The sequence below is a fragment of the Ursus maritimus genome, unplaced genomic scaffold (genome assembly GCF_017311325.1).
Source record: "Ursus maritimus isolate PB19 unplaced genomic scaffold, ASM1731132v1 scaffold_36, whole genome shotgun sequence".
Classification (NCBI taxonomy): domain Eukaryota; kingdom Metazoa; phylum Chordata; class Mammalia; order Carnivora; family Ursidae; genus Ursus; species Ursus maritimus.
The window spans coordinates 675,329-681,448 of record NW_024426230.1 but is presented as its reverse complement, the minus strand read 5'-3'; the positions used below and the strand labels follow the sequence as shown (position 1 = coordinate 681,448).

At 43.5% G+C, this 6,120-nt stretch overlaps 1 non-coding gene across 1 annotated transcript; it reads right to left on the bottom strand.

Moving 5' to 3' along the window:
- Nucleotides 1-5,051: 5,051 nt before the first annotated feature.
- Nucleotides 5,052-5,133, bottom strand: TRNAL-AAG. The gene has a single exon. It is a non-coding gene; the product is annotated as a tRNA-Leu (tRNA).
- Between the last annotated feature and the right edge of the window lie 987 nt (nt 5,134-6,120).

Sequence of the window (6,120 nt, the reverse complement as noted above, 5' to 3'; positions counted from 1 at the left end):
GCTCGCCTTCCCAAGAACACCTCACCCATCCAGCGAAGGTCCCCCAGAGGGACGGCCAGCCACACCCAGCGCCCTTGCCTGGAGCCAGTGTGTGGTCAGCGCCTGAGGGGGTGACGGGGATGTGTGCACCTGCGAGGACAGGGTGAGGGGCAGCTCCTTCTGTTAGGTACCAGGCGGCTAGGGTCAGCCCAGCAGGGTTTGTAGTTTTGCATGCTCTGGTCCTCTCAGGCTTTCCTGCAATCCTCTCTTACTTATTTTGTTGGAAGCAAGCTTCAATTTTGAACACCGGTATTTTGTTATAGTGAAAATATGTCTATGGAATTTAATTACGAATAAACCGTCAAAATTGTCTCATTGATTGCAGCCAAATATACCACAGCAGTGCACGTTGTCATTATAGGAGAAAGAGTGGATGGAGGGCAGCTCAAGTATATATGGGAACTTTGCTTAATTTAACATAAAACTCTTAATTAACATAAAACTCTTCCCAAATATAAAGTGTATTAATTGAAAAATCAATAAATTCGTTTGGTTTGTGTTTATTTATTTACGTATATACTGATTTACTAATCTATTGTTTAGTTTACAGAACTATTCCCCAAAACATGAAGAATAACAACGTATAGAATATAAAATGTAGATGTTAAAATAATGAGTGCTCAGTCCTGAATATTTAACCGTAATCCTGCAGGAGTTTCATTAGGGAGTACAAAGAAAACCTTGGTAAAGGTAGCTAAAATAACAGTAGTCTGAATTAACAGGAACTAATCCACAGAATGAAATAGTCCAATCATAGTTGAGTAGGGTGCATATAAAAAGAACAACCCGGACCCATTCTGGACACTAAAAATAGAATAGCACGTGTTAATTGGTTCTAGAGAATGAGAATGTTTTTACCTATGTAAGTAGAAGTTTATATTTCACATCAGATCTTCGTAAATATTAAGTATAAAAATAGAACATTTTTCAAAAGTCTAAGGGGATTTCATTTTTATCTTCATTTTTATCAGTTTTCATATAAAGTAAATGGTGACATACAATTATCATAATCATTATCCAGATTCAATAATCTTCAGGGTTTTACTGATTTCTTTATTTGTCCCTTTCTTTTGTATTTTCTTTTCAAAAGTAGGCTCCATACCAGATGTGGGGTTTGAACTCACAATCCTGAGATCAAGAGTCCCGTGCTCTACCAACTGAGCCAGCCAGGGTCCCCTCTTCTATTTTCTTTTATCTGAAGTATGATAAAGCAAACCTAGATGTCATGTATCACCACTATTTATATTTCAGCATGATTTCCTAATCATATGAACATTTATTGCATATCCACAAATTTATACCTAATAAAATTAACATTCATTCTTTTGTACTTTAATACATACTGCATATTGAAATTTCTCTGATTTTCTCAAAATGGCACTTAAACAGGTTTTCAATCTGATCAGGAGTGAAACAAATTTTACACATATATTTGGTTGGTTTGTCTGTAAGCCTCCTCTCTTTTATTTTATTTTATTTTTTTTTAAGATTTTATTTATTTATTTGACAGAGAGAGAGACAGCCAGCGAGAGAGGGAACCCAAGCAGGGGGAGTGGGAGAGGAAGAAGCAGGCTCATAGCGGAAGAGCCTGATGTGGGGCTCGATCCCAGAACACCGGGATCACGCCCTGAGCCGAAGATCACGCCCTGCGCCGAAGATCACGCCCTGAGCCGAAGGCAGATGCTTAACCGCTGTTCCACCCAGGCGCCCCGCCTCCTCTCTTTTAGATCATTCTCTCTCTGTCTTTCTCTGTCTCCTCTCTCTTCTCTCTACCAATGAGATATTAAAGAGATTAAATTAGTTCTTTCAGACAATGCTGTACATTCTTTTTTAGTCTAATGCTTTCTTTTGTTGTAACTTATACTGCTCTTCCATTTCTTGAAACTAGAAAATTAACTGTTAATGCTTGATTAAGTTCAGGTCAGAATTTTTACAAAAGTACTTCAGAAGCAATGCTGTGTACTTCGTGTATTGAGTGTCACCTCAAGAGGCACATAATGATTCAATTTTAAATGTTAATGTTGGTCAGTGGGTTCACATGCAGAGAGCTTGATCTGTCCACTGTAAATTCCTCCATCAACTTATTGTTAAATATTAATATCATCACAGCTAAATCATGACTTCCAATGTTATATTTATTCCATATTTACTGGCTAGATTTCCTCTTCATAGAACTTTTATTCACCAACTAGAACTACTTAGTTATCTTACGTAGAATTTACATATAATAGGTAAGGATGATGCTTGATTCTTACCCATTAATTGCCAAATTCCAGATTAAATAATTTTCTCCCTCCCTAGTTATCCCCACTGGTGATCAATGAGTTGTTCTTCTTTCTGCATTTGAGAGAACATTATATGTTTTTATATTCAATGTATTGCGGTAAGTATTCCTTTTGGTCATTAGTTTTTTCCATCTTTGGCCAGTGGAGACTTGTTGGCTCCTGAGAACTTTTGATATGGTCCAGTAGTTTTCAGAAATTCTTGCTTTCTTGCTAGGTCTCCGTGTATGTTTCCTGCTCCAAATCTGAAATCAGATAGTCTTCTAAGAAGCCATAGTTCTTTTTAATCAGAATGGTTTTTAGAGACCACAATATTTCAGTTATTTCATGGAGCAGCGATTCTCTTTTCTCTGTAAACTGTAGAAGAGGCATATATATATCTGTCTTCTCAATGGGGAATCAGTAACATGTACCCAGCAGGGTTGTGAGGATGTCCCTCACGAATCAGACACCTGCTGTAGATTGCATTTTTTGTACTTTTTAGTATGTAAGAGAAATTTAGAGGGTGGATTTTTTAATTTAAAAAACATCAAAACATTGGCAGTGGTGGAATTCAAATTCATTAATCCAAGAGACTGTAGCCTAAACCCTGGGCATTGAATCACTCTGCCGCATTATCTCATACTTAACCTCTTCACTTACCTTCACATTTTCTGGTCTAGACGAGGGTGGTTGAGTTGAGTGGCACCATTTGTTTGAGAAGATAATTATTTGCATTCTAGAAAGTGAAATCCCTGAGGACCAACCTAGAGCCAAGCACAATCCTGGGCAAAAAATAGCCACTCACCGATTTGTTAAAGACGCACACGACTTGATCTACGTCACCACCCAGGAGCACTGGAGGGGAGGAGCTAAGGAGGAAAGAGAAATGTCCACTCCCACACGCCACCCATGCACCCAAATTTCAGCTCTTTACACCACTCATTAGCATGATACCGACAGACCTAGGAAGAGCCGTGCGTGGAGACTCAGAGTGACTGTGGGTGTAAGGCGAGCCCAGTATCTGTTCCCCTTATTGCTGGAAGAATGTGCTGTTTTTATCTGATAATGGGATCGTAATAGCAGCGAACCAGTACGCTGTCGGGTATGATCCTGAAGAATGAAGAAGAAACAACTGTTTGAAAGAATATTCTCGGTAAGCAATCAAGGATGGCATCTAGGGCACAGAGGGCAGAGATGGCCCAGCTAGGATCTCGCATATGTCATCCATAGCAACCGGAGGCAAAGAGACACTCAGACGCAGGTCGATGGGGACCTTGTAGAAGTTCTCGTGTGGCTGCTTCTGTTTTCTCGGGGAAATGGAAGGCAGAGGATGAGAATGTATGAGGAGGTGTTGGCTGTTTTGAGGACACAGGAGGAGGGGTGAAAGAACAGTCTTTAAGAATGTATAGTAAAGGGCTTGTGAAAAACAGTAAGATATGCTTGAGATCACTGCTATGAATTTAAACTGAGGCCAGTCTAGCATCACTTTCTCTCCATTCTAGTGCGGCTAAGTGAGTGCAGGGACTGGATGCTTTCTTTAAATAAGGATTCTGATTTTTTGTTAAGTGAGTACGCCTAAGCAGAAGAGGGGACAACCATACTCAAAGTCCCAGATCAAGAAGCCCCCAGAAAACTTGAAGTTTCTCTTCATCATTCTTTTAAGGACATGCGCCACCTCCGTTTCTTCACCCCCTCCTTGAAATGAAGTTTCCCTCTTTGCCCAAAGGCTCTCTCTTCTTCACAACCTCTCTAAAGAGACACAGAGAGGGTCGACTCTTAGATTGAACTTGGGTTGCAGTGGACACCAAATTCCACCCATCCACTCTTCGGGGCTCCCTAACCACATGCACAGATCACGAAGTTCTCACAGTTCAAGAGGTAAAAATGTCTAATATGAGTTTGGATTTGGGGTCTAAACCTTCTCCAGCTCTTCGAGAGCAAGCATGAGCTAATATTCCAAGTTGGTTGTCAAGGATCCCTGACTCAAGTCTGCAAGAATTGAAACACCTCCCTCCTCCCATGGGTATTGCCTCCTTGCTGACAGTTTCACTCAGACCCTCTCCTTCCTTCTCATTTCCAAGAACAGAAATAAGACCTGGAGGGAAGGGGAGACACTGCTTCGAGAGACCAGAAGTGGGGCTTGGGAGTGGGGAGGCAGAAACGGGAGGGGGGGCCTAGAGCTAACAGGCCAAGGGGGACCTGAGGACCAAGGAGCCAGCTCTGAAGTTGCTGGTGTGTGCCGGCGACAGTACAGACCCACAGGTCTGAGCCCTGTGCTCTTGCCAAAGGAGTTGCCCCCTGAAGTTCACTCACAGACTGGCTGCAGAGCCTCTGCGCATTCCCGCTTATGAGGGGAGAAATATAAAACAAAAGAAAAAGCACTCCTTGTCCTTTCCTAGCCCTTCTATCAATCCTCCTATCGATCCACGTGTGGCAGTTACTTCTGTGGACACACCTGCCACTGTGAAGTCTTAAAATTTGTTTCTTCCTGACCCCTAACCTCCTGGTGATCTGGGTCTTTGGAGATTTATATCAAAACACTGCCAACTGGCAAGACTTTCCAGAGCACTACCTGGCCAGAAAACAGGGGCCCTCTGAGCTAGAACAGTCTGAAATGAAAGCTCACCCTCGACCCTCCTGCACTACTCGCCCACTCACCCCACATCCAATCCAGTGCTACCCTACCAAGGCATTGGGGTGATTATTCGTCGTCTTTTATTCTGTTTCTCAACTGGCAAAAGTTTTGCTTGGCAGCGGTGGGATTCGAACCCACGCCCCCGAAGAGACTGGAGCCTTAATCCAGCGCCTTAGACCGCTCGGCCACACTACCATGCACTGATGGTGGCTCTTCCTTTTTTTTTTTCTGATAGTAACTACCTTTCTTTATGTCTCAGCTCGGTCGCACAGATTTGTGTTCTGAAGTCCTAACCTTAAGAGCAAGTGGAGGAAGGGTTCGGAGAACAGCAGGGCTCCTCAAGGAAGCTTACTCCCCCACCCCCGCCACCTCCCGCAGGCTCTGCATTGTTCATCTCCTGCCCGGGGTTTACAAGGGGGGTATTTTACCGAGAGAACGAAATTTGTAACACAGTAGAAGGCTGTGGGCCTTTTGCAGGTGCCGACTATGTTTCATTCTTGTTGGCTTCCTCTCAGTCTTGCTACAAATTTCTTAGGAAGATAAAGGAAGATTCAAGCTAATTAAGGCCACAAAATCCTACCTTCCAGGGAGCGTAACTTACCGAATGGAGATTTAGGGCATTTGCAAATGCCTGAACACCTACTTAGAGCTGGAATCTGACCAACAACCTAAAGATGCCGGTGGAACTCTACAGTCCTTCCTTTCACCAGACGAGGTAGCGAAGGGTTCGCACTCGAGGCTCTGCTGAATTATTTCTTCAGAGAACACCAAGCCCTTACATGGTTTACACTTTATTCCTAAAACACTTGGAGATGTCTCCTTTCTGCTCTCAGAGAGAGAGCAGATGCTCATTCCTTTCGAATTTGACGGTTTTAGGACTTTAGGGGTCTCGCAGATCCCCGCGCTGGCATCTCAGCATTGCAGTAGCGACCCTGTGACACTGCTCTGTCTGCTCCGGAGCTCGTGCGGGGAAAGGTCCAGGTGAGCAGAGACCGCAACACTCAAGTTCTCTGCCGGCGAATTCTGCCTGTCTCAACGCACCGCTCAAAGCCATGCCCAGGCCCCTGGAAGAAACATCCTCTCGAGGCCTTCCTCCAAGCCCAGTGACACAATGTGCTCATCTTCCCGAGAAAGACATTTTAGTGAGAAGTGACAGGAGAAAGTCCCGCAGCTGCACAGAGG